Source organism: Pan paniscus, chromosome 8 (genome assembly GCF_029289425.2).
Source record: "Pan paniscus chromosome 8, NHGRI_mPanPan1-v2.0_pri, whole genome shotgun sequence".
Lineage (NCBI taxonomy): Eukaryota > Metazoa > Chordata > Mammalia > Primates > Hominidae > Pan > Pan paniscus.
This window is the reverse complement of record NC_073257.2, coordinates 99,842,369-99,869,737: the sequence shown is the minus strand read 5'-3', so window position 1 is coordinate 99,869,737 and position 27,369 is coordinate 99,842,369. Positions and strand designations below refer to the sequence as shown.

Sequence of the window (27,369 nt, the reverse complement as noted above, 5' to 3'; positions counted from 1 at the left end):
AAAACATAGCAAGACCCCAGTCTCTACAAAAAAATAATAATTAGCTGGGCATGCTGGCATGTGCCTGTAGTTCCAGCTACTGGGGAAGCTGAAAAAAGATTCAAGGGAAGGGAAACAGACTCCATCTCCTTTTGGTGGGAAGGGTGGCATGCGTGTAGAGGCATGGAGGAATTGTTGGTGGCCATCTTCCACAATGACCCTAGTCCTATCCCCTATAAATAACCCCCCAAAACAGACCATTTTACATAGTCCTTCTCTCAGGTCAGTTCTGCCTAGAATATCTGTCATTTAAGAATCCTATCAGCTGACAATTTGATTAGCAACTGAATGTTTTCAGTTGTTTTCTATTTTGCTCCTTAATCTTCTAGTTTCTTAATGTGCTTACTCATCTATTTTACAGCATGATTCTACTCTAGGACTAATGTATTTCCCAAAAGATTCATTAAAATTCAATGAAATAAAACAAAAGTGATAATACATATATATATACATGTGTTTGCATAAATACATACAAATTATCTGGAAGAATAAACAAGAGATGAGATAACACATTCTCTCTGAGGGCAGGATAGAGAGGGAAGGCTTCCAAGGGAGATAAATTTCTCTTTTTATTTATTGTTTTTTATATGGTTCAAAGGTTCTTTACAATTATTATTATAAGGTAGAAAGGTGATTTCATCCATTAGAATTAAAACTAAAAATATATGTCTATTATCAAGAGAATATTAAATAACCAGGAAAGAAGCTCGATTCTAATTTTATTTTAAAATAAATGAGCACCCTAAAGAATTTCCAGAATTTAAGCGTAAGGGTCTGTTTGGTGTTTGCTGGACAATAGAAATACATGGGAATATCTGCCATAAATGGTACATAGTAGAGATGTGTGGTAGACAGGCTGTATCTTATCCTGAATACCCTCTCTTCCCCAGATCAATGGTCTTGACCAGATCTATTTTTTACTCTTTGTACTATTTAATAACTTTTGCTGCTCAAAGAAAATGTCCTCGAAAAATAATCATATGACAGCACAGTACCCCCGTCTTCTTCCATTCAAGAGAGTGGCAGACTGCTTTATCATCCAGTGCATAAGAGCTAGAAGAAACTTCATAGACCCGCTAGTTTACCAATCTCATTTTACAAATGAAGAAACTGAGGCCCAAAGGGTTTACATGCCCCAGATTACACAGCAACTCAGTGAGGGATCCTCAGTTGGAGCCCGGAGAATTCCCTGATATACCCTATCAGTGAATAAAGATGGTAAGAAAGTCTAGCTTGTATAGAAACCTAAATGAGTTAGTTAGAAATTTGACTAGAGATGGTTTTTAATGACATTTTCAAGGCTTGGAAAGGAGTGAACAAAGAAAACAAGGAGATTGCTTAAATAGAGATGATAAATAGGGTTTGGGATGGAGAAAAACAAGGATAAGTGAATGAATGATTCCCGATGTTCACTCTCTAACCTTAAATGCCTTGAAATTAGCCCATGACGCTTAATACCTTAAGGATCAAACATTAAAACATGAATAGCCACATGTTGCAAATTTGTTTCTCCTCCTTAGTTCCTAAGATTACTGGGAGAGTGTCTTTCAGACAAGAATATAAAGGAGGCAGCCGTTACATGTGGACCGCAGACAGAAAAGGGACTGTGAGGCCCGTGCTCTTTTGAAAGGAAGGAAACACCAAACCCACATGGAGCAAGGAGAACGCTGCCACCTGCTGAAGAGTTGGAGTCAATGAAAATGCTGCCATGCAGTTACAGTCAGCACCTTCATCATGGCTCAAAACCAGTTAGAAAACCTCTTTGCAGTCTGAGGCAGGTCAGTGCTGAGAGAAAGCTTAATTCTAGATTTCATCAGGCCAATGTGTGCTGGAGAAAGGTTAGTTTGTCTCTGGTAAGAGGTGGTAGAGGTCTGCATATCTGCTTCTCTTTCTTGCACAAATATTTATGCTTATTAGCTTTGAATTTTTTCCCAAAAGCTAAATCTCAAAATACTAACATATTCTTGGATGAGTCTAGATAAAAATGATATCAGAAAAGGCAATACAAGAAACTTTATTCAAGTAATGCATGCACTAAGTTAAAAATTCTCCAGGGCTCACCACTATCCTTCCCCAGATAAGTGGCTTCCCCCCGCCCCCACCAGCTTTCCATTTCTTCCTCTTCTATTCATGTACAAATATACACACACACACCAAGGACAACTGCAAGAGAGGGCTGGGAGAAAGTTGCCAATCCTTTGTATAAGGCCTCAGTCTTTCCCTTTTCGTCCATCGTTCCACTCTCCTTTCTCCTGCCCTCTCTTGCCATTCTTTCTTCCAATCCCTATTTTTCTCCTCTTGACCTCTATCTTTCAAGATTCCCCTTATTAATATACAAGAAACTGATATGGCTGAGAGATCCCGTGGGAAGGTGATATATACAGGACTGCCAAGTTACACAACTGCAAGGGCCACAAGTGATATCATATGTGATGCTGTTGTTTTGTACCTTTTGATTTTTCAACCACATAAATGTGTAGTAGCTTTAATTTATATTTAAATCTTTTTGAATCTGACCTTGGTCCCCAATGGTAGACCACTGTTTAATTTCATGGTTACACTAAATAATAAAATAAAGCAGTTCTAGGCCCTGCCCAGTTATAAGTCTCTTATTAAACAATGTTTTAAGATCAATAGAATAAGTTCAAAAAATACTCCTATTGTGATTTAGATTTTTCTCTCTTGTAGGAACTTCAGAAAGAATACCATAGAAAAACCTAATGTCAGAACTAGCTTAGGAGGGAAATTTTATCTTTTCTAAATATAATAGAACAGTTCCCTTTTGTAGATTTTTGTTACTTAATTGTACTAAATGTACTACTTTTTTTTTTTTCTTTTTTGAGACGGAGTGCCCAGACTGGAGTGCAGTGGGGCAGTCTTGGCTCACTGTAACCTCTGCCTCCCGGGTTCAAGCGATTCTACTGCCTCAGCCTCCCAAGTAGCTGGGACTACAGGCACACACCACTATGCCAGGCTAATTTTTGTATTTATAGTAGAGACAGGGCTTCACCATATTGGCCAGGCTGGTCTTGAACTCTGAACCTCAAGTAATCCACCTGCCTCAGCTTCCCAAAGTGCTGGGACTACAGGTGTGAGCCACCTCACGTGGCTTAAATATTTACATTTATTAAAGAAGGTACAGGTTTGCATTGCAGGGAACCCTAAAGAAAAATGAAGTCTCTAAGTAAAGTCATGGTACTTGAAAATTAATCTGGGAATATTTCAAATCCTTAACATAAATTTTATGAAGTCAGGGAACTGGAAGAAAGCTAATGGATAGAAACCGACCATTTTCAGAGAAAAAAAAAATAACCTCATTTACATACATGGCTCTGAGCCATAGGTCATTTCTGAAATTTCTTTTCTGGACATGGCATCTTTGTCTTGGCTAGTTCCCAGGGTGCAGCCCCAGGCCATTGGCTGCTGCCACTCATGGGACCACTGTTTTCCTACATCACCTGTTGAAACAAGTAAGAGGGAGGACTTAATTAAGATGTGCTTTATTCTTGTGTTCTTGTAGACTTGTTCATTGTAAAATAGGATTTTCTGCATTTCAAATCTTGTTTATTTTACAATGTTGTGGCATTTGTCCTATTAACTGGTCAACTTTTCCTTATGACTTGAATTTGGCACATTAAATGTTCTCACTCTTTTCAAGTAGAATTAAACTGAGTCCTGCTTGAGAATGGCCATTACTCTGTTTTTGAAATGTACTGTCCTTTGCAACTACATCCAGAAATCTGCAAACGAGAAAATGTTTGCCCTTATTCTTTTTTGTCCTTTACCTTATTCAGGGCAAACATTTTCTGGTTTGCAGATTTCTGGATGTAGTTACCTTGGTGGTTTAGTGGGCTTGAGTTTGTTTCAGAAGCTGAGTCAAGGAATCCTGACCCCTAGTTCTCCCAAACTGCACAAATTATTTCTAATAACCTTCTCCAGTAGACATCTGTTTATTTTGCAATTAATAGAGAGTAAAGAAGGCCTTAAAGGCATTTGTGCTTTAGGGCACTCAATGTAAATGAATTACGATGCTGTCTTTGTATAACATCTTGGTTGATGGTAGACTAATGATGCCCTTTAAAGAAAGAAATGTGGGAATCATGAATAAAAATACTTCCAGAAGTTGTCAAAAGCCACATTATAGAAAGAAATTTGGTGTCTTATAGAACACTGATGGATTACTACTCATTGCTCACCAGTTATTTAAATAAGGTGACCAAGGGATTTTTCCCAAATTTAGAAGATTGCTATGACTTACATATATGGACCTTCAGAGGGACTGTTCCTGAGTCCTTGAGAGGCACAGCAATGTCCTCAGTGATGTGACTTCAGTGAAACAGTTACACAGCTTAGGAGACTCCAACACAAGCAATTCCACTTTTGGGTATAAACATCAGAGTAGTGGTCTTCAAATAGGAGAAATAAGGTTCTTAGTTTCAAGAGAATCAATTCCATAACTTCCATATACACTTTCTCCTACATCTGATGTGCCTCAGAACTAGTGTAGTCAAGTGGACCTAGTAGTTCCTTGTCCCCATTTCCCCTTTCACAGTGCCCTTTATCCCACTTTAAAAGAGAACGGAATACCCCTCTCCATCTGAATGCTGAAATGATGTACTGCCTGAAAGTGTAAAAACCTGCAAGGAGCTAAAGAGATCATCTGCAATAATGATATTGCTGCTAAGTAGCTGAATAATTTTACCAACAAACCCTTTTAAAAGTTAACCTGTTTAACATTAATTTTTTTTCTGGTAAATTGAAGGAGAACCTATTGAAACTATTCATTGAAAAATCATTAAAAATAAGATCACTAAGTGATGTATGACATATAATTTGGGAAGCTTTCAAATAAATGAGTAACACTGCTAAAACAATTCCTTTCACTCACCATCTACTTATGTGAATAATATTACTCAGTGTTTACAACATAAAAGCAAAAACTAGGGATAAATGATCTAATGCTGAACTTGTCTCCTTCTAGGAATATATAAAATTCATTTATGATATATAAACCAATTTTTTAAGCCCAGTTGATTTTTTTATATTTAATAATTATCAAAATTTAAAAGTATTTATTTGATTATACAAAAATATTAATGATAATTTGGAATAATTTTTAACACTGAGGAGCATTATGGTCCAGAAAATTTAACACAATTTAAATTTTTATAAAATTTGTTGCATGGAAATATGATACAGTCATCATCAATAAAAGATATTCACACATAATATATATTACATCCAAATAAAAATCTGTATCAGAATTGGAAAAAAAATTCAAGTTCAAAGAGAAAAAAGAATGATGTAAAATTTCCCATTGTGAAAAATGCTTGTTCGTTTTTTTAATGTTTTGATGGGCAATGGCAACAAATTACTATGGTATTTATGAATATTGGATACACTTAAGAATTCTACTTTAAATGTTACATAGGCCAGGCATGGTGGCTCACGCCTGTACTCCCAACACTTTGGGAGGCCGAGGCGGGTGGATCACCTGAGGTCAGGAGTTCGAGACCAGCCTGGCCAACATGGTGAAAACCTGTCTCTACTAAAAATACAGGTGAAACCCTGTCTCTACTAAAAATACAAAAAAAAAAAAAAATTAGCAGGGCGTGGTGGCGGGTGTTTGTAATCCTAGCTACTCGGGAGACTGAGGCAGGAGAGAATCGCATGAACCCGGGAGGTGGAGGTTGCAGTGAGCCGAGATTGCGCCATTGTACTCCAGCCTGGGCAACAAGAGCAAAAACTCTGTCTCCAAAAAAAAAAAAAAAAAAAAAAGTTACATAACTAGGAAATTACTTCCTTTCCACCTACTTAAACTTAGAATAAAAAAGTTCAATTCTAACTCTACCATGTGTATAGAGGAAAAGTTTTTCCAAATTGTTTGTGGGATAAGCTAACAAAAAGTTTAAAGACCCCTACTCTAGCAAAACTTTTATATATTGAAAGCAGAAACATGTATAGGGAAATTCATGGAAATATTATTTAAAACAGCAAAAAATTAGAATCTAAATGTTCCATATAGATAAATCAAATGTGATATTTTCATATGATAAAACATTATACAGCAGGTTAAACAAATAAATTAGATCAACTTATCAACATGGAAATTTTGCAAGCCTTATCAGATACTAGTTAAATCTGATTCTCAGAATTACATTGGGCTCATCCTTCTTTCATTTCCCATTACTCTCATGACAGAGAAACCCATCCAAAAAGTACAATAGGTGTGACATTGCCCAAACTTTGGCCCTGAAGCAGAGAACCCTGAGTGGGTATGTAACATCATCATATCGCAGTTCTAATCATGAAGGCTCCATAGTTATGTAAGGTATTTTAATGACTACACTTGCTGGGAGTGGAAGGGAGATTAAACAGCTCAAATAACCAATTAGGAGGAAAAGGATTCCCTAATTATCTAGTCTTGCGTGACATAATGACGTTTCTGTCAACAACAGCCCGCATATACCAAGGCAGTCCCATGATTATAATGGAGCTGAAAAATTCCTATCGCCTTGTGAACCTAGCCATCCTAACGTCATGGAGTAATGCATTACTCACAGTTTGCGGTGATGCTGGTGCAAGCAAACTTACTGCACTACCAGTCATATAAAAGTATAGCACATTCAATTATGTACACTATGTAATACTTGATAATGATAATAAACAACTGTTACCACTTTATGTATTTACTATACCATACTTTTAATTGTTATTTTAGAGTGTACTCCTTCTACTTATTTTTTTTTAGTTAACTGTAAAACAGCCTCAGGCAGGTTCTTCAGGAGGTATTCCAGAAAACAGCTTCAATATCACAGCAGACGACAGCTCCGTGTATGTTACTAACTCTGAAGAGCTTCCAGTGGACAAAATGTGGATGTGGAAGACACCGATACTGATGATCCTCACCATGTGTAGGCCTGTGCTTACATGGGTGTTTGTGTCTTAGTTTTTAACAAAATAAGTTTAAAAAATTTTAAGAAATTAATTTAAAAATAGAAAAAAGCTTATAGGATATAAAGAAAATATTGTTGATATGTAATAATAATTTATTATTATTTACAACTTTATGTTATTTAATAGCTTATTATTGAAGAAATTTTTTTATAAATTGTAGCCTAGTGTGCAGTGTTTATGCAGTTTACAGTAGTGTACAATAATGTCCTAGGCTTTCACAGTGACTCACCACTCACTCATTGACTCACCCAGAGCAACTTCCAGTCCTGCAAGCTCCATTCATGGTAAATGCCTTATACAGGTATACCATTTATCTTTTATACCATATTTTTACTGTACCTTTTCTATATTTAGGTATGTTTAGATACACAAATACTGACCATTATGTTACACTTGCCTACAGTACTCAGTATAGTAACATGCTGTACATGTTTGTAGCCTAGAAGCAACAGGCTATACCACATAGCTTAGGTGTGTAGTGGGCTACACCATCTAGGTTTGTGCAAGTACACTTTATCATGTTTGCACAAAGACAAAATTGTCTATGGATTCGTTTATCAGAACAAATCCCTGTTATGTGACACATGGCTATATTTGAAACCTCTACTTGCCTGGAAAAAGGAAGTAAGGTACATATTTACTTACATATGAATGATGGATAAAAGAAATATTAGTGATTTTGCAAATATCCAATGGTGAGATAAGCGAAAATGACTCTTAGCAAGAAATTAATTCTATACTAATAAAATCAGTTGTGGAGTTATTTTCTGTAGGAAAGCAAAATCCATAACATAATGCCAGTAGTAACAATTAAATTGTTTGCTTATTCATATAATTCTATTCTACTCTGTTTTGGGAAATCTGCTTAAACATTTGAGTATTATTTTATTGTATTTTCTTTTTTAAAAAATTAAAGGTCGCTCACTAGTCTGGTTTCCATTAGCGGCCATAACCAAGGGAGAGGAACCAGCTGGCATGGGAAGGGGCCATCTTCACAACATTCCATTTATACACAGAACTAAACAGACAAGCACAGAGTCACTGTTGTGGTTAGAAGTTGTAGCATGGGAAGGTGGAGGAACAGGTGGAGAGTGGGGTTGTTTTTAAAATATATATATAGGCCTTCCCCAACTGGGGTTCCTGGGAGAACTTGGTCTGCTTCAACCCAAGAGGAATCAGAAGATCCAAGCAGTTTGGGAAGGCCAGAACTGTCAGGGATGGAGAGAGGAGGAAAATCCAGGGAGTTGGGGGGCTGTTTGGCAATTGGGGTGAAGGGAGTGCCTTCCCTCTGCTGGGATTCCCCCAGCCCCTCCAGTCTGGCAGGAAGGGGGCAGCCTGCAATCCCTGAGGGCAGGTCTGGGACTAGTAGATTCTCCAGGAAGGGGGCTGGAGGGGATCACAAAGTTTGCCCTCCAAGAAGACGACAGTGCTGACCCCTAGCTGCTTCTTGATGACGTCTTTGGAGCTGGCATAGATCATTTTGCTCTTAATGGATGCAGACTCAGAGGCCCAGAAGATAAACACCAGGTCCTTCTTCTTGCTGTCCTTGGTGGCGTCATAGGGGGCGTAGCGGCAGTCCTTACTGTCAGCATCTTGACAAAGGTGGCATAGGGATCATCAATGGTTTGGTCCACATTACTTACCAGGATCTTCTTGGCCTCCGCAAGGATGATGTACTTCTTGTACTCACTCAGGCAGAAGAGCAGCAACTTCTTGCGCTTCTTCACCTTTTCTAGTGTTGAAGACTTGCACACTTTCATGTCACTGAACACCTTGATGACATCATCAAAGACAGCCACATGGGAGCCCATGTTTCCAGAAGTGAAAAGGAGATGGCAAGGAGAGCCGCTGCAGCTGCTGCCAGGATCTGACTAGACATTTGAATATTTTGAGAATGAAGTCTTATTTTCTCACTGACCCCATTAAAAAATCAGTAATAACATAAAATGAGGCTGTAATAAGAACAATAATGATAATAATTATATTTATTATTACTAACATTTGTTGATAACCCTTAATGGAGTCATTAAAGGGTATGTATGGTCTTATGAAGCCCTCTGGCATGTTTGCATTTTCTCCCCAGGTCTCTGCAAATATGTTTCTATAAAGGACAGTGTGGGGTGAGCACTGTCACACAAGTAATAATGAATATTTATTGATTGCATACTACTACTAAATGACCTACAGGCATGATCCACTTAAATACCTCTCATATATCTCTTAAAATTTGCTGCTACGCTGCTTCCCTACCAAAAGTACTAAAGCTATCCTTCTCCTATAGCAGCTGAGGCTTTATTATAATTTCTGCAATTTTCTACCTTCAGGAGGAGTTTTCTCCCTAAGGTTTCCAGTATTCTGAAAGTACTTTCCTAGCAGACTCCTCCCATTGCTCACTAGACATGCCTAGACAAGTTCTAACCTCAATTGTGAATGCAGCCTTTATGTGAGTACTCTACCAGAGGAGGGAGAAAGGGAGAAAAGAAATGTTATCACAATGATTGTATTCATTAACCTTCATAATATATATGTGAAAGGAGGATGTAGTGGAATAAGGGTTGTGGCCATGCACATAACATTAAACTGGATTGCCATCTGTTCATAAAGATTTCTAATTTCTTGCTACATTTATTTTTATTTACTTTTTATTATTTTTTTAAGAGATGGGGTCTCACTATGTTGCCCAGGCTGGTCTTGAACTCCTGGGCTAAAGTGATCCTCCCGTCTCAGCCTCCCAAAGTGCTGGGATTACAGGTGTGAGCTACTGCAGTGGCATCTTGCTACATTTAATACTTCACATTACTCCATTCTTTTCTTTGGAGCAGACTGAAGCATTCCTTTTTTTTTCTTTTTCTTTTTCTTTTTTTTTTTTTTTGAGACAGAGTCTCACTCTATTGCCTAGGATGGAGTGCAGTGGCATGATCACAGCTCACTGCAGCCTCAACCTCCCAGGCTCAAGTGATTCTCCCAACTCTCAGCCTCCCAAGTAGCTGGAACTACAGGCATGCGCCATAAAGCCCACCTAATTTTGGTATTTTCTGTAAAGAGAAGGTTTTGTCATGTTGTGCAGGCTGGTCTTGAACTTGGGCTCCAGTGATCCTCCTGTGTCAGCCTTCCAAAGTGCTGGGATTACAGGCATGCACCCCTGGCCTCTGAAGCATTCCTTGAGTCAGATATGCTTGGTGTTGTTTACTCAACCTGAGTCACCTTTTGCTTCCCTGTTCACCATTACCTACTGCCTTACCCTGAAAGGGGAGGTACTTACTATATATACTCAGATCATAAATTCCTCAGGAAGCTATCATGAGGTTAAAAGTACAGTTTCTGGAACCAGATTGTTTGTTTTCAAATTTTCCTCTGCCACTTACCAGTTGTGAGATCTTTGGCAAGTTACTTAATCTCTATGTACCCATGTCCTCATCCGTAAAATGGGGATGATAATAGTAGCCACCTCATTGGGTTTTTAATTTTTTTTTTTTTTTTTTAGATAGAGTCTCACTCTGTTGCTCAGGCTGGAGTGTGGTGGCACGATCTCGGCACACTGCAACATCCACCTACCAGGTTCAAGTGATTTTCCTGTCTCAGCCTCTTGAGTAGCTAGGATTACAGGCACCTGCCATCATGCTTGGTTAATTTTTATATTTTTAGTAGAGATGAGGTTTCACCATGTTGGCCAGGGTGATCTCGAACTCCTGACCTCAAGTGATCTGCCTGCTTCAGCCTCCCAAAGTTGCTGGGATTACAGGTATGAGCCACCGCACCCGGCCTATCAGTGGGTTTTTATAAGGATTGAGTGAGGGAGTGTGTGTGTGTGTGTGTGTGTGTGTGTAAAATCACTTAGGACAAGCCTGGCACGCAGAAAGCACTATATAAGTGTTAGCTGTTATTATTATTGAGTGCAGGTACTCTATCTAACTCAATTGTACTCTCTTTGCTGCCCTCTCTGACAACTGGCATATTGTTTGATACATGATAAGCTTTCAGTAAAGGCTGATGAGCGATGAACAGCTATTAACAAATAAAAGATAGGAGATAAGAAAATAAACATTTTCTTAGTCCTTTGAGATGTCCCAATAAAACGGTACTTTTGAAATAACTGTATATCTTTTATTAATTATAATTTTATGTCATACCAATGTTTTGGTTAAGAGTCTAAGAAGGCTGCATTTGCCTCTGAATCACTCTATGGTCAAGGCCTTGTATTGTGAGAACAGCCCAATCATATTGACCTGGCACATGCTTCTCTGAAGTCACATGTCCAGCATTGTGACATGAGCAAGAATGCAGGCAACCTCTTGATTCCACTCGTTCAAAGTTCTCTGTGGGGACTAGGTTCAGAAGATGTCATCTTCCCCATAGACTAGCTTCCCAGAGAATGTCGCCTGCAAACTAGAATGATGCTAGTCTCAGCTTAACTGTGCAAAGAGAAAACCAGAACGGGCTCCCCAGGAACCAGGTTCATTCACAGTTGTCAGAAGGTACATTAACACTTAGAATCAAAACTTCATATAGCCTCTAGTGTAAAGCTTGACAACTCCTAACTACATCTTAGCTTTCACTACAGTGGAAGCAGTCCTGCTTCCACTGAAGTTTCTTAGAGATTAAAAAAAAAAATTACTAGGTAAATCTTTGTACCTTTGTACTTCTCATGCTAGCAGTTTTTTTACGTATCAGAGAGATGCTCAGTTAAGTACTCATAAGCTCCGTGACTAAAAGACTACATACTTTTTCAATTATAAACAAACATACAAATACAACTTATCAGCTGGATATAATATATCCCTGAGATAAAAATATCATCATATATTACTTTACATTATCATGTCATGTTATGTTCTTTCTATGCTTTGGTATGGGACATTATGTATGTTCTTTCTACACTTTGGTATGGGACACTATCTGGAAAGACCTTAATCACTATTTATATTTTATGTTTTCCAAAGGGAACATCAACAGAAGAAATGTCAAACTTAAGAAATATTCTGTTCCCTGAAGGGGTGAAAAAAGGGCTATGAGGCCTAGTTAATTACAAATCAAACATAGCAATATACCTGTTTCCTCAGTTGCAGTAGAAATAACCAAAATTCCCTCAAATGTGCACTCCTAATTTTGTTCAAGAAACTAACGTTTCTCTTTCAAACAAGTTCTGATGAAATTATCATTTCCTTTTTTCTTTTTCAGAGATAGGGTCTCACTCTGTCACCTAGGCTGGAGTGCAATGGCGCAATCATGACTCACTGCAGCCTCAACCTCCTGGGCTCAAGTGATCCTCCCACCTCAGCCTTCAAGTAGCTAGGACTACAGGGGCACACCACAACACCCGGCTAATTTTTTACTTTTATTTTTAGAGACAGGGTCTCACTATGTTGCCCAGGCTCATCTCAAACCTTTGGTTTCAAGCAATCTTCCCGCCTTGTCATCACGAAGTGTTGGGATTATAGGCATGAGCCACTGCATCCAGCCTGAAATTATCATTTTCTAATATTTCTCTTTTAATTTTCTCTAAGATGGAAGTAGCCAAATCACAATTAAGGTTTAATTTCACAGAGTATCCTGATTAACTCTGGAACAATGTAACATTTTAGTAAAATTATAGTGTGGGAGAGAAAAACTACAGTATTTTTATTCTAGAATTGAGGTCAGTAATAATCTTTTTATTCCTAAATGACTCAAACAGAGTTAATTCATGTCTCTGGCCACCACTGGCAGGGCTAAAGCCTGGCCATGAAGTGAAGGACAATATGGAAAGGTGGAACAGGAATAGGAAGGCAGCATACAAGGAAAAGATGGGAGGTGTTGACAGATTTTTAAAGAGGATCAAAATCAGCAGCTTTTTACAATCCCACTACTTCTTTAAATCTACTAATTCATCCAGGTTCACAGATATAAAAACTGTGAGAAAGAGAAAAAGAAGAGGGAATGGATGAGATGGAGAAGATTACTGGGGGCGGGGAGGGGGAAGAAAGAAAGAAGCCCATTTGGTGGAAAGCAATAGAGCATAACATGAAATTGCCTTAGGTACAAAGCTCACTGATCTATTCTAGAGTCTTCGTCCCACTTGAGACAATAGCCTAGTTCTAGTCCAGTTCCACTCCAATTATAAGGACTTGTCCTTCTCTTTTGATGGTCAAGAATTACTCATGTTCTGTTTACTATTAGATAAAAATTTATTTAAAACTACTATCTGCAGAAGACAAGCAAATTGCTTTATCTTCCTTCTACTCATTTATATTTATTCAATACGATCCTCGTTTCTTATAGTTTAACAGGATGTATGTGAAAGAAATGGACTGTTGGCTCCTAACCATAAGTTCTCTTTGAGGCAAGCTTCTCAGAGATAAAAATAAAAATAATTGGCCCAAACAGGACCTAGGTCACCTAGCCTTGAGATTATTTACAGAGAAACATCAGGCAAATTTAGTCAAGGTGACTGAAGACCAAACAATTAAGCAATAAATTAATTCAAAAAAGACATACCAAAATATATATATTTGAAGTGTTACAACTACATGGCACAAAATTATTGGATCTCTAAAGCTATCCATCTAGTGTTGGGGGATTTGTTTCTATTTCTGTCTAGAAATTCAGCTAAGTATAATTTGTTATAAATCTTGCAGAAATCATGTACAGGTAGAATTATAAAGAAAAGTAGTGACTGAATTGGGAAGAATGAGGCAATATGTAGTGCCAAGAATTTTTTCATGAATATGTTGGCAATTGTATTTGTCTGCTCAAGGTGCCAAAACAAAATACCATAGACTGAATGGCGAAAACAGCAGAAATCTACTTTCTCACAGTTTGAGAGGCTGGGAAGTCCCGAATCAAGGTGCCAGTTGATTTAACTCCTGGTGAGGCCTCTCTTTCTGGCTTGCAGACAGCTGCCTTCTTGCTATGTCCTCACAAAAAGGAGAGAGAGAGAGAGAGAGAGAATATGAATGAGCTCTTTGGTGTCTCCTCTTACAAGGGCACTAATCCCATTATGATGCCCCACTCTCATGACCTCATCTAATCCTAATTACCTCTCAAAGGCCTCATTGCTAAATACCATTACTTTCAGGGTTAGAGCTTCAACTTGTGCATTTTGAGGATACAAAAACATTCAATCCATAACAGCCATTTAAAAACAATGTTCCATTCCAGCTCTAGGTAAGATGGAGTAAACACACTCCACCCTGTCTTTTTTTTTTTTTTTTTTTTTTGAGATAGAGTCTCACTCTGTCACCCAGGTTGGACTGCAGTGGCACGATCTGAGGCTACAGGTGTGCACCACCACGCCCAGCTAATTGTTATATTTTTAGTCGAGACTGGGTTTCAACATGTTGGCCAGGCTGGTCTTGAACTCCTGACCTCAGGTGATCCGACCACCTCGGCCTTCTAAACTGTTGGGATTAAGGGCGTGAGCCACCGCGCCCAGCCCACCCTGTCTTTTTCATTAAATATGGTTATAAAACCTAGATAGAATGCATGAAACAGCTTCTTGGGGACACTGAAAGATAAAAAGTACCAAGTGAATTGGGGAAAAAGACTAGAATTTAAAGTACTACTGAACAAGCAGTGAGTTTTCTGTTTTTGTTTTTTCCCTATCAGAACCTCAGTCTAGAAATAAGGCAGTCTGAAACTCAGAATAGGCACAGACAGACAGAGCCCCAGGAGAAGCCCTCTAGTTCTGGCTCAAGGAGCAGGAAAAGCATCTCCTAATACTCAGAGAGTGTGGGAGAAATCTGCCAATTTCTTCTCTTTTGTTCTCCATTCTCTAGTGCCCCAGGCTCCTAGAAATCCTGCCAACCAAGCAGTGGTAATGACTGCAATGTCAGCAGGTGGTGACAAGCTCCAATATCTCTGAGGGAGGGGAACCTTCTTCCATGGAGAAGTTGGGGCCTCAGGAGGGTGGGATAAACACCAGTTGATTTTTTCTTCTCTGTCCTTCCACTGCTGAGCCCTGGACATAGTGTAGCCCCAGAAAGTACATACGACAGCAGGGTAACTAAAGCACTAGATTTCTGGCTGTGGGACTGAAAGAGGAAGTCCCAGGAGTAAGAAAGTACTAGAGACCATGAAGAGGGAGGAACTCAGGGAAGTAGTAGTTAAGTTGATTATAACCTCCTAGACTCACCTTCAAGTTGCACAAGGATGGATCTGATCACAAACAGCATATGTACCAAAAAAGACTTTGAGACTGAACTAAAGGAGAGTCTACCACACAAGTCCACCACCCTACCACTACTGACTGGTAGTACACATAGAGGATAGATCCAAATAGCATGGAAAGCAAAATATTCTTTTTGAAAACAGAATTGACATTGAAACTACAACTGACAGAAGGTTGGCTGGAACTTTTGACTTGAACCAAAACAGATCTATTACCTGCCAAAACAAAAATATCAGTATTCTCCATATGATTTAAACAAAACCCAGAGTCTTATAATATATTAAATGTCTGGGATACAATTCAAAACTAGTCAGCATACAAGAACCAGGAAAATCTCAGCTCACCTAGGAAAAGACAATAGAGGACAATGCCAGGATGCTATAGATGCTGGAATTAGCTGACTATAGCTTTAAAACAGTTATTAGAAAAGTGTACCAGAATGTAAGATTAAAAAGTTCCTGAAAGAAATGCAAAAAATAATAAAAAAATGAAATTGAAATTCAGAACTAAAAAATATAATAACAAAAATAAAGAACTAATTGTATAGGTTCAATTACAGAATGGAGATGAGAGAGGAAACAGTCAGTGAATTTGAAGATGAGGCAACAGAAATTATCCAATGTGAACAATGGAGAGAAAAAGTATTGGGGGAAAAAAGCTGTGCCTGAGGGACTGGTGGGACACCACCAAAATATCTAACATTTATGATATCGGAGATCCAGAAGAAGAAAGGAAAGAATACAACGTAGTATCAAATATTTGAAAGAATAACTAAAAATTTCTTAAATTTGGTAAAAAACATAAACTTACAGATTCAAGAAACTCAGACACCAAACAGGGTATAACCAAAGAAACTCATGCCCAAACACATCATAATCAAACTGCTAAAAACTGAAACAAGAAAAATTCTTGAAAACTGGTAGAAAAAAAATGATACATTATTTACAGGGGAAAAACAGTGTGAATGACTGCAGATTTCTCATCAGAAACCACGGAGGCTAGAATGAAGTAGAACAACTTAAAGGGCTAAAAGTAAAAACCTGTCAACCCAGAATTCTATATTTAGCACAAATATCCTTCATGATTAAATTTGAAATAAACACATTCTTGGGGGAGGAAAACAAAGATAATTTGTTGTCAGCATACCTTGGTCTAAAGAATTACTAATGGAAGTTCTTCAGACAGACGGAAATGACATCATAAGGTAACCTGAAACATCAAGAATAAAGGAGGAGCCAGGCATGGTGGTAGTCTTAGCAACTCGGAAGCTGAGGTGGGAGGATCACTTTTAGCCCAGGAGTTTGAGGTTACAGTGCGCTATGATTGTGCCACTGCTCTCCAGCCTTGGTGACAGAGCAAGACCCCGACTCTAAAAAAACAAAACAAAACAAAACAAAAACAAGGAATAAAGAAGGAAAAACAGAAATGGTAAATATCTAGGTAAATAAACAATTCACCTCTTAAGTTCCTTAAAATTTGTTTCATGTTTGAAAGCAAAACTGATAACATTAATGGGGTTTTCAGTGTATGTAAATGCAATACATAAGACAACTGCAACATAAAGAGGGAAGGTAATAGGATCTAAATGATTATAACATTTCTATATCCCCCTTGAAGTGATAAAATATTGATTCTAAGTAGGTTGTGTAAAATTAAATATTTATATTTTGATCCCAATCATTAAAAACTTTTTTAACAAGCACACATAGTCAAAAACTAACAAAAATATGGAATTTTAAAAAATATACAAATGCCCCAAAAGAAGGTAGAAAAGAGAAAACAGATACATGAAAGAAAATAAAGGAAACAAATAGAAAACAAATAAATAAAATGGTAGGACTAAATCTGAATATATCAATTATTACATTAAATGGAAAAACACCTAAATATGCCCACTGAACAGGTTGGTAAAATGTACGCAAAAACATGACTGAGCTACGTATGTGTTGTAAAAAAGAACTCAATTCAAAATACATTTATATAGGTATGTTAAAAATAGAAAAATATATGCCATGTGAACACTAACCAAAAGGAAGCGAGAATAGTTATATTACTATCAGACAAAGTAGACTTCAGAGCAAAGAAAATTACTGGAGATAAAGAAGGGCATTATAAAATGTGTGAATCATAACCTGATAGAATTGAAAAGAGAAACAGACAAATCTACAATTATATTTGGAAACATCAATACTCCTCTCTCAGTGATGGATGGAAGTAGTAAACAGAAAATCAGCAAAAATATAGAAAAATTGAACCATACCATCAACCCAACTGTACCTAATAGGTATTTATAAAATACTCCACCCAACAATAGCAGAATACATGCTCTTTAAAATGTACATGGCACAGCACATTCATCAAAACATAATCCAGCCTAAAAAAAGAATTGAAATCATATAAAATATGCTCTCTAATCATAATAGAATAAACTTAGAAATAAATAAAAGTAAAATCTCCAAACATTTATAAACATTATACTTCTAAGTAATCCATGGATCAAAGAGGAAGCCAAAAGGAAAAAATATTTTGAACTGAATGAAAATGAAAACACAACATATGAAAATTTGTGGAATAGGATTCAGCTAAAGCAATCCTTAGAGGGAAATTTATATTTATAACATGAAATATTGACATTAAAAAAGAAGAAAGTTCTCACGTCACTGATCTTTAAGAAGCTAAAAAGTTAATAATAATAAAATAAACCCAAATCAAGCAGAAGGAAGAAAATTTTTAAAAGCTAGGAGCAGAAATGAATGAAATTGAAAACAGAAATCAATAGAGAAAAATTAATGAAACAAAAAACTGGTTCTTTAAGACCAATGAAATTCACAAGTCTCTTGCAAGATTACGAAGAAAAGACACAATTTACCATATCAGGAATGAAAGAGAAGATATCACTACAAATGCAATGGTATTCTAAAAATAAGGAAATACTACGAACAACTCAACACACATAAATATGACAACCTATGTGAAATAGACTAATTCCTCAAAACCAAACCATCAAAACTCACATAAGCAAATTTAAATAACCTGAAGAATCCTATACCTGTAAAGAAATTAAATTCATAGTTTAAAACCTCTCAAAAAATTTTCCAAGCCCAGATGGTTACACTGTCAAATTCTATCAATCATTTTAAGGTGAATTAATACCAATTCTACACAAATTCTTTCCAGAAAATAGAAGAGGAGAGAACATTTACCAATTTATTTTTATAAAATCAGCATTATTGATACCAAAGCCAGACAAAGACAGGACAAGAAAAAACCATACACCAATATCTGCCTTGGACCTTGACACAAAAATCTTCAACAAAATATTAACAAATTGAATCCAGCAGTATATAAAAATATTATACACCATGCCAAAATGAGGTTTATCTTGAAAATGCAAAGCTGGATCAATATTCAAAAGCTCAATCAATGTAATCCACCATATTACTACAGTAAAGAGGAAAAGCTACATGACCATACCACTTGATACAGAAAAAGCATTTAACAGGCTGGGTTTGGTGGCTCATGCTTGTAATCCCAGCACTTTCGGAGGCTAAGGCGGGCAGATCACCTGAGGTCAGGAGTTCGAGAGCAGCCTGGCAAACATGGTGAAACCCTATCTCTACAAAAATTAGCCGGGTGTGGTGGCACATGCCTGTAGTCCCAGCTACTCAGAAGGATGAAGCAGAATTGCTTGAACCTAGGAGGCGGAGGTGGCAGTGAGCTGAGATCATGCCACTGCACTCCAGCCTGGGCTACAGAGCAAGACTCTATCAAAAAAAAAAAAAAAAAAAAGGAAAGAAAGAAAGAAAGAGAGAGAGAAAGAACATTTGACAGACTTCAACATCCATTCAGATTAAAAAAAAAAAATTCTCAGCAGACGAGGGTAGAAGGGGATTTCCACAACCTCATAAAGGTCATGTACAAAAAGCCAACATCTAATATATTATGTGGTGAAAGACTGAATTCTACCCATTAAGGTCAGGAACAAGGTAAGAATGTCTTCACTCACCATTGCTATTTGACATTATATTGGAATTTCATTCAGTGTAATAAGGCAAGAAGATAAAAGACATACAGATAGGGAAAGAAGAAATAAAAATGTCTCTATTTGCAGATGACATGATTGTTTACATAGGAAACCAAATAAGTGATTTTAAAAAAACCTCCTAGAACTGACTTTAGTAAGGTCAGAGGACAAAAGGTAAACACACATTCAAAATTTTACATCCATATACCAGCAATGAACAACTGGAAACTAATATTTTTTAAACAATACCATTTACAATAGCTCCAAAAATACTGAAATACTAAGGTACGAATTTAACAAAACATGAATAGAATATGTATGCTGAAAACTACAAAACATTAATGAAAGCAATCAAAGAAGATCTAACTATAAATAATGGAGAGATATACTATGTTCAGAACTGGAAGAATACCAGGTACTCAGGAGTCTGAGGGAGGAGAAGTGCTTGAGCCCAGGAGCTCTGGGCTGTAGTTCACTATGCAGCTTGGGTGTTGGCACTAAGTTTGGCATCAATATGGTGACCTCCTAGGGGTGGGGTACTCCAGGTTGCCTAAGGAGGGGTGGACCAGCCCAGGTAGAAAAGGGAGCAGGTCACAATTCCCATGCCGATAGTAGCACCATCATGCCTGTGAATAGCCACTGCATTCTAGCCTGGGTAACATAGCAAGACTCTCATCTCTGGAAAGAAAGAAAACTGAAGACTCAACCCATGACACTATAGTTTAATTCAATTCCACTAAATATCTCAACAGAACTCACAAAACAAATTCGTAAAATATAGCAAGCTGATCTTAAAATTAATACAATTTTAAATTGTATTTTAAATTTTATATAAATTATGATTTAAAATTTTAAAATATAGCAAGTTTATTCTAAAATATAGAAATTTAAAATCATTAGAAAAGTCAAAATAAGTTTGAAAAAGAAAAATAAGGTTGAAGAATCAAACTACCTGATTTTAGCTTGTACTATAAAGCTAGATTAATCAACATAATCTAGTATTGGTGAAAGGGTAGACACTTAAGATCAGTGGAACAGAATAAACAGCCCAGAAACAGCCCCACACAAACACGGCCCACTGCAGCCATATTTTTTTTTTTCTGAGATAGGATCTCACTCTGTTGCCCAGGCTGGAGTGCAATGGTACAGTTATGGCCCACTGCAGCCTCAAACTCGTGGGCTCAAGTGATCATCCCACCTCAGCTTCCCAAGTAGCTGGGACTACATGCATGGGTCACCATATCCTGATAATTCTTTTTTAGTTTTTTGTAGAGATGGGGGTCTTGTTATGTTGCCTGGTGTGGGGGTGCTGAAGCAGGAGGATCACTTGAGCCTAGGAGGTAGAGGCTGCAGTGGTCACTGTCACTCTACTCCAGCCTGGGTGAGAGAGCAAGACCCTGTCAAAAAAAAAAAAAAAAAGCCACAACAATCTATGTAACAGAAAAATTTGGGAACAGAGCATAATGAGTGCGAATACAGGTTCTAGAATTAGATAGCCCAGGTACAATCCTGGCTTTAGTACTTACTATTTGACCTTGAATGAGTTACTTAACTTCTCTGTGCCTCAGTTTCCTTATCTGAGAATAATTATAGTACTTACTACAGGTTTATGAGAATTACATGAGTTGATATATGCAAAGCACCTAGAACAGTAGCTGGTATATATTAAATACTATATAAAGTGTTTGTTAAATAAAATGCACCAGGTTCTTAACCACTTGTCAGTCACAGTAACTTATGGGTATGCCATACGACATTATAACTGATTAAATAGCCAAATTATATTTGTTGTATCATAGGGAATTTAACATTTATTGATAAATATGATACAAGTTAAATTGTAAGGCCCTGCACTTGAGTCTCTCCCTCAAAATTGTGACTGGTACAGCATGCAGGACCCAAACTCTAGTGAAGAATAGGCTTTATGAACAACAAATTCAGTAGGTATCAAAAGGGTGGTTACTAGCAAAAGGAAGATAGTTTGATCCTAAATTGTGATGAGAAATCTATAGTATCTACACTGGTCACACCACTCTTGAAGCATATATTCCATTCTAGTTTCACACTTAATTTAGTTACGTAGACTTAATCTGTGCAGCCTCACTGGCAAGAATGAGAATCGTGGATAAAAGTTCTAGGGGAAAATATTTAGGCTCAGTAAAGGGAAGACGTAACACTGAAGGGTTCTCTGAACATGGGATGACAACTGAAGCAGTTAGTGAATCCTATGTCACCAGAATGTTTAAATAAGTTCAATGACCACTTGGTGAGATAATTATGACAACAAACACAGTCATTTCTAAAATGTTTATGGTGTCTGTCCTAGTTCCTTTACGTAGCTTATCTCCAATCCTCTCCCCAACTCTATAATGTAGACATTATCCCTTTTTTATACATGAGAAAACCAAGGCTCAGAGAGGTTAAATAAATCACCCGAAATGTGCTGTCATTAAGTGGTAAAGCTGTGATTTGATCCAGGACATCTAATTCCACAGCAAACATTCTTTCTAATCCAAACTGCCTTTGGTCAAAGACTCAATAACATTCAGTATTCCTTTTAATCCTGAGAGTCTGTGATTTATTGAAATTATATCTTTCTAAATATAGATATAGATCTTCCCTAGCCATTTCTATGCACTGGAACAGGTGTCTTTCTCAAGAAAAAAGAGGCATCATTCTTAAATTTGAAGTTGGTTTGTTACTTCTATGAGGGAAGTGTTACAAGCCAACACACTATTTACTATGTTAATAGACAATGGAATTAACAATAAATTGGATTATGCTGAATAGGTAAGGAGTTTCTTACTCCTGAATTTACTTTCCAGAGAGTGGTATTTAAAAAAGAGGTAAAATGTTATTATTCTTGATAAAAGTAGTAAATGAAAACACAAATAGAGATAAATCTATGTCCTTACTGCTCTACTCTCCCCTTAGCTAATTCTCAGTTAAACATGATTCATTCAGCACCATAAGACAGGGAAAAAAAAAACATGATTCATAAGAATCTATGTGAGTGTTTCAGAATTTGTTACAGTAATCTCTCACCAACTGAGAGTGGGGATGATTACATTCCTAAAAGGTGCCATGTTAGGTAAAACCTCCATTGGCAAAATTCAAGAAAATATGGAACTTGTAAGATAGTAAAGCAATAAAGTTGGTCATAAAGCAGAAAAGAATCTTCTCCTTCAGCTGTTCATGAGCTCATATTCTGAAAAATCATGATTGGTGTGAAAGATAGGATGTATTTATATTAACCACACTTCCTTTCTCAGCTTTTGATCTGGCCCTTACTATACTGCTATTTCATGCTGCTTGCATTTGCTTTCCCACTGGTATATCACATTTGCAAGCCTTGGCAACATTCTTAATGGTCAGCTGATCCTTCCACAAATGAAGGGCATGATTTTTCTTTAGGCCCAGTGTCCTACTGTTACTCCCCATATGTGGAGGGTTGGGGGTAGAGGCAACATTTGACCCTTCCTTTCATAAAATATTTCTCTGCAGTATGTGATGCTGTTTGATAGCATTTTACCCAGAGCAGAACTTCTTTCAAGATTGCAGTAAATTTTCTCAAACACTGCCACTGCTTTATCAACTAATATTCTAAATCCTCTGTTATTTCAACAATGTTCACATTATCTTCACCAGGTGTAGATTCCATCTCAAGGAACCACTTTCTTTGCCCATTCATAAGAAGTAGCTCATCAAGTTTTATCAGGGGATGGCAGCAATTCAGTCACATCTTCAGACTCCACTTCTAATTTTAGTTCTCTTGCTATTTATACCACATCTGCAGTGACTTCTCCACTCAAGTCTTGAACTCCTAGAAATCATGTAGGAGGGTTGGACCAACTTCTTCCAAACACTTGTTAATGTTAATATTTTGACCTCCCATGAATTTTGAATATTCTCAATGGCATTTAGAATGGTGAATCCTGGCCGGGCGAGGTGGCTCATGCCTGTAATCCCAGCACTTTGGGAGGCTGAGGTCGGCAGATCATGAGGTCAGGAGATCAAGACCATCCTGGCCAACATGGTGAAACCCTGTCTCTACTAAAATACAAAAAATTAGCTGGGCATCGTGGCACGTGCCTGTAGTCCCAACTACTCAGGAGGCTGAGGCAGGAGAATTGCTTGAACCCGGGAGGAAGAGGTTGCAGTGAGCCAAGATCACGCCACTACACTCCAGCCTGGGAGACAGAGTGAGACTCCATCTCAAAATAAATAAATAAATAAATAAATAAATAAATAATAAATAAATAAAATAATGAATCCCTTCCAGAAGTTTCTCAATTTTCTTTCCCCAGATTCCCCATCAGCAGAATCACTATCTATGGTAGCTATAGCCTTATAAAATGTATTTCTCTAGTAATAAGACTTGAAAGTTGAAGTTACTCTTTGATCCATGGACTGCAGAATGGATGATGTGTTAGTAGGCATGTAAACAACATTCTGCTGTACATCTCCATCAGAGCTCTTGAGTGACCAGGTGCATTGTCAATGAGCAGTTAACATCTTGAAATGAATCATTTATTTCTGAACAGTAGGTCTCAATAGTGAACTTAAAATATTCAGAAAACCATGCTGTAAAAAGATGTGCTGTCATCCCAGCTTTGTTGTTCCATTTATAAAGCACAGGCAGAGTAGATACAGAGTAACTCTTAAGTCCCTAGGATTTTCAGAATGACCAATGAGCATTGGTTTCAACTTAAAGTCATCAGTTGCATTAGCTCCTAACAAGAGAGTCAGCCTGTTTTTGAAGCTTTAAAGCCAGGCATCGACTTTTCTTCACTAGCTATAAAAGTCCCAGATGGCATTTTCTTCCAATAAAAGGCTGTTTTGTCTACATTGAAAATCTGTGTTTAGTGTAGCCACCTTCATCAATGATCTTAGCTAGATCTTCTGGGTAAATTACTGCAGCTTCTCCATTAGCACTTGCTGCTTCACCTTGCACTTACATGTTATGAAGATAGCTTCCTTCCTTAAACCTCATGAACTAACCTCTGCTAGCTTCAAATCCTTCTTCTGCAGCTTCCTTTCCTCTCTTAACCTTCACAGAATTGAAGAGAGGGACTTGCTCTGAATTAGGCTGTAGGAATGTGGTTGGTTAGATCTTCTACCCAGACCATCTAAAACTTTCTCCATGTCAGCCATTAGGATGTTTCTGCTTTCTTATCATGCATTTATTCACTGGAGTAACACTTTGAATTTCCTTTAAGAACTTTTCTAGGCCAGACACAGTTGCTGATGTGTGTAATTCCAACATTTTGGGAGGCCAATATGGGAGGATGCTTGAGACCAGGAGTTTGAAACCAGGCTGGGGAATAAAATGAGACCCCATCTCTGCAAAAAATTAAAAAAAAAAAAATTAGCCAGGCTCAGTGGTGTGCGCCTGTAGTCCAAGCTACTTGGGAGGTTGAGGTGGGATGATTGCTTGAGCCTGGGAATTTGAGGCCGCAGTGAGCTATGATCATGCCACTGCCCTCAAGCCTGGGCAACAGAGTAAGACCCCGTCTCTTAAAACCAATAAACCAACAACCAAAAAAAAAAAACCGCTTTTCCTTTGCATTCACCACTTGGCTAATTGTCTGACTCAAGAGGCCTAGCTTTTGGTCTATTTCAGCTTTCAACATACCTTTTTTCACTAAGCTTAATCATTTCTAGCTTTTGATTTAAAGTGAGAGATGTGTGACTCTTCCTTTCACTTAAACATTTAAAGGCCACTGTAGGGTTATTAATTGGCCTAATTTCAATATTGTTGTGTCTCAGGGAAAAGCAAGCCCTGAGGAGAGGGATAGGGACAGGAGAATGACTGGTTGGTAGAGCAGTCAGAACACAACATTTATTAATTTCACTGCCTTACATGGCTGTGGTCTGTGGTGCCCAGAACAATCACAATAGTAACATCAAAGATCCACTGATCACAGATCACTGTAACAGATATAATAATTTAAATGTTTGAAATATTGCAAGAATTACCAAAATGAGACAGAGACACAAAGTGAGTACATGCTGTTGGAAAAATGGCACTGACACACTAGCTAGATGCAGGGTTGCCACACACCTTCCATTTGTAAAAATCATAATATCTGCAAAGCACAATAAAGGGAAGCATAATAAAATGAGGTATGCCTGTATTTTCATTTCAGAGGAGGAAACCCAGAAAGGCTACCCGACGTGTGACAGGCCACGGAGCTGGTACCTCTCATTGAGTACTGTCATAATTTAGAATTTCTCAAATACTGCATAAATACTGAAACAGAATTTTATTAAATTATTAAATATTTAGCATTATGACATTATATAAATAGTATCATGATATTTAGTAACAGTAAATAATGGTATATTAAATACTGAATAAAACAGCCATAATCTGCATCCTGCATGCTTCAAACTACTTTGGCAGAGACTATATTTGTTCTTCACCTACCTGGCACTCTATGCTTGATAAATTTCCTGCGTTGGGTTCAGAAACAGATTTTGAGAATGATAATTAAAATGAAGTATCATGGACCCCATCTTCCTGTAGAATGAGGAGGAAATGGGGTAACACTAGAGAGACTTTTAGTTGTCTTCTCTTTTTGGCCTATGAGTGTGTGTTCAGGTGCTGCAAATCCTTATGATTGATTCAACTGAAGAAATATGATTAGTCATCAAAAATAAGACAAAATATGATCACTGTATTTCATGGCTTTAGACATCATTCATTTAAACTCTTTCACCTGTTTATTTCCAAGAGTCCCAAGGAAGGGGTGAGAGAGGGACAGAAGAGGTTTCTTAAATACTAGCCTGTGAGGACACTATGATGACTATATATGGAAAGCTAGTTTATGTAACATAAGTAGGATTAAGTGATGGAGGGACTGTAATGTGGAAGGTGGCACACGGTCCAGCCAGAGGTTCAAGAATATCTGGACAGAATTCTAAACCTGCTTTTAGCCAGCCAAGAATTATTAGCATTTCTTCAGCTTTTTACAAAACACTATAGAAGAAGAAAACATGATTGGGGAGTTAGCCTCTTTGTCTACTCTCCTTTACTCTCCCCTTTTCTGATCTCTCATTAACCTGAGAACTCAGAAGGCACAAAGAAATGGGTAGGGGCATGCCTCTGGCACTGGGCCTTACTTGGACATTCAAAGGTTTCAGAATTGCTGATATTTCAACTGAATAAGCAGCAGGCTAGAAAGTAGAAAGGTTTGTGAAAATCTATCAGGTATACTATTCTGAAGTTGAATGAGACTTTCATCCCTGCCAATTTAGTATACTTAGTTTCCTGTACTTCTATAAAACAAGTTATAGGCTTTGCTTTTTTTTTCCCCTTTGTTGTTGTTGTTGCTGCTGCTGTTTTCTGGTTCCAGAAACAATGACAATAAAAGGGGAAGATGGGAGATTTTTAACATCAGCTTGCCAGTGAACTGCTGCTGGGCCCCTCTAGGTGAAAGAAGGCCTAGTAGATATTTCATCCTTAAACACGTAAAATCAGCCAGCTTTGCCCTGGCCTTTGGAAGAAGTGCATTCAGTGTCTGGACAGGATATATCATTTCTTCTGCTCAGTAAAGCTCCCTCAACTTTGGGAATGTTTCTATTAATTACCCATAGTAAATTAAAAAAAAAATGTTTTGTACTTGGCTGGGCATGGTGGCTCCTGCCTGTAATCCCAGTGCTTTGGGAGGCTAAGCTGGGAGGATTGCTTAAGCCGAGGAGTTTGAGGCTGCAGTGAGCTATGATCCAGACACTGCACTCCAACCTGGGCAACAGAGCAAGACCCTGTCTCTAAAAGTTAAAAAAAAAAAGTGTTGTGCTCAAATGAATTAAATTTTATATGTAGAATAACAGCTCTGATGCTGTGGTTGTCCCTGAGGTTAATAGGAAGGTTAGGATTTGTGGCCGGGCACGGTGGCTCATGCCTGTAATCCCAGTACTTTGGGAGGCCGAGGTGGGCGGATCATGAGGTCAGGAGATCGAGACCATCCTGGCTAACACGGTGAAACCCCGTCTCTACTAAAAATACAAAAAATTAGCCGGGTGTGGTGGTGGGCGCCTATAGTCTCAGCTACTCGGGAGGCTGAAGCAGGAGAATGGCGTGAACCTGGGAGGTGGAGGTTGCGGTGAGCCGAGACTGTGCCACTGCACTCCAGCCTTGGCGACTGAGCAAGACTCCATCTCAAAAAAAAAAAAAAAAAAAAGGTTAAGATTTGCAGAG

At 37.8% G+C, this 27,369-nt stretch overlaps 1 pseudogene; it reads right to left on the bottom strand.

Annotated features, from left to right (window-relative positions):
* Positions 1-4,793: 4,793 nt before the first annotated feature.
* Positions 4,794-27,369, bottom strand: part of LOC106635187 (cofilin-1-like) — a 28,986-nt pseudogene continuing 6,410 nt past the window's right edge.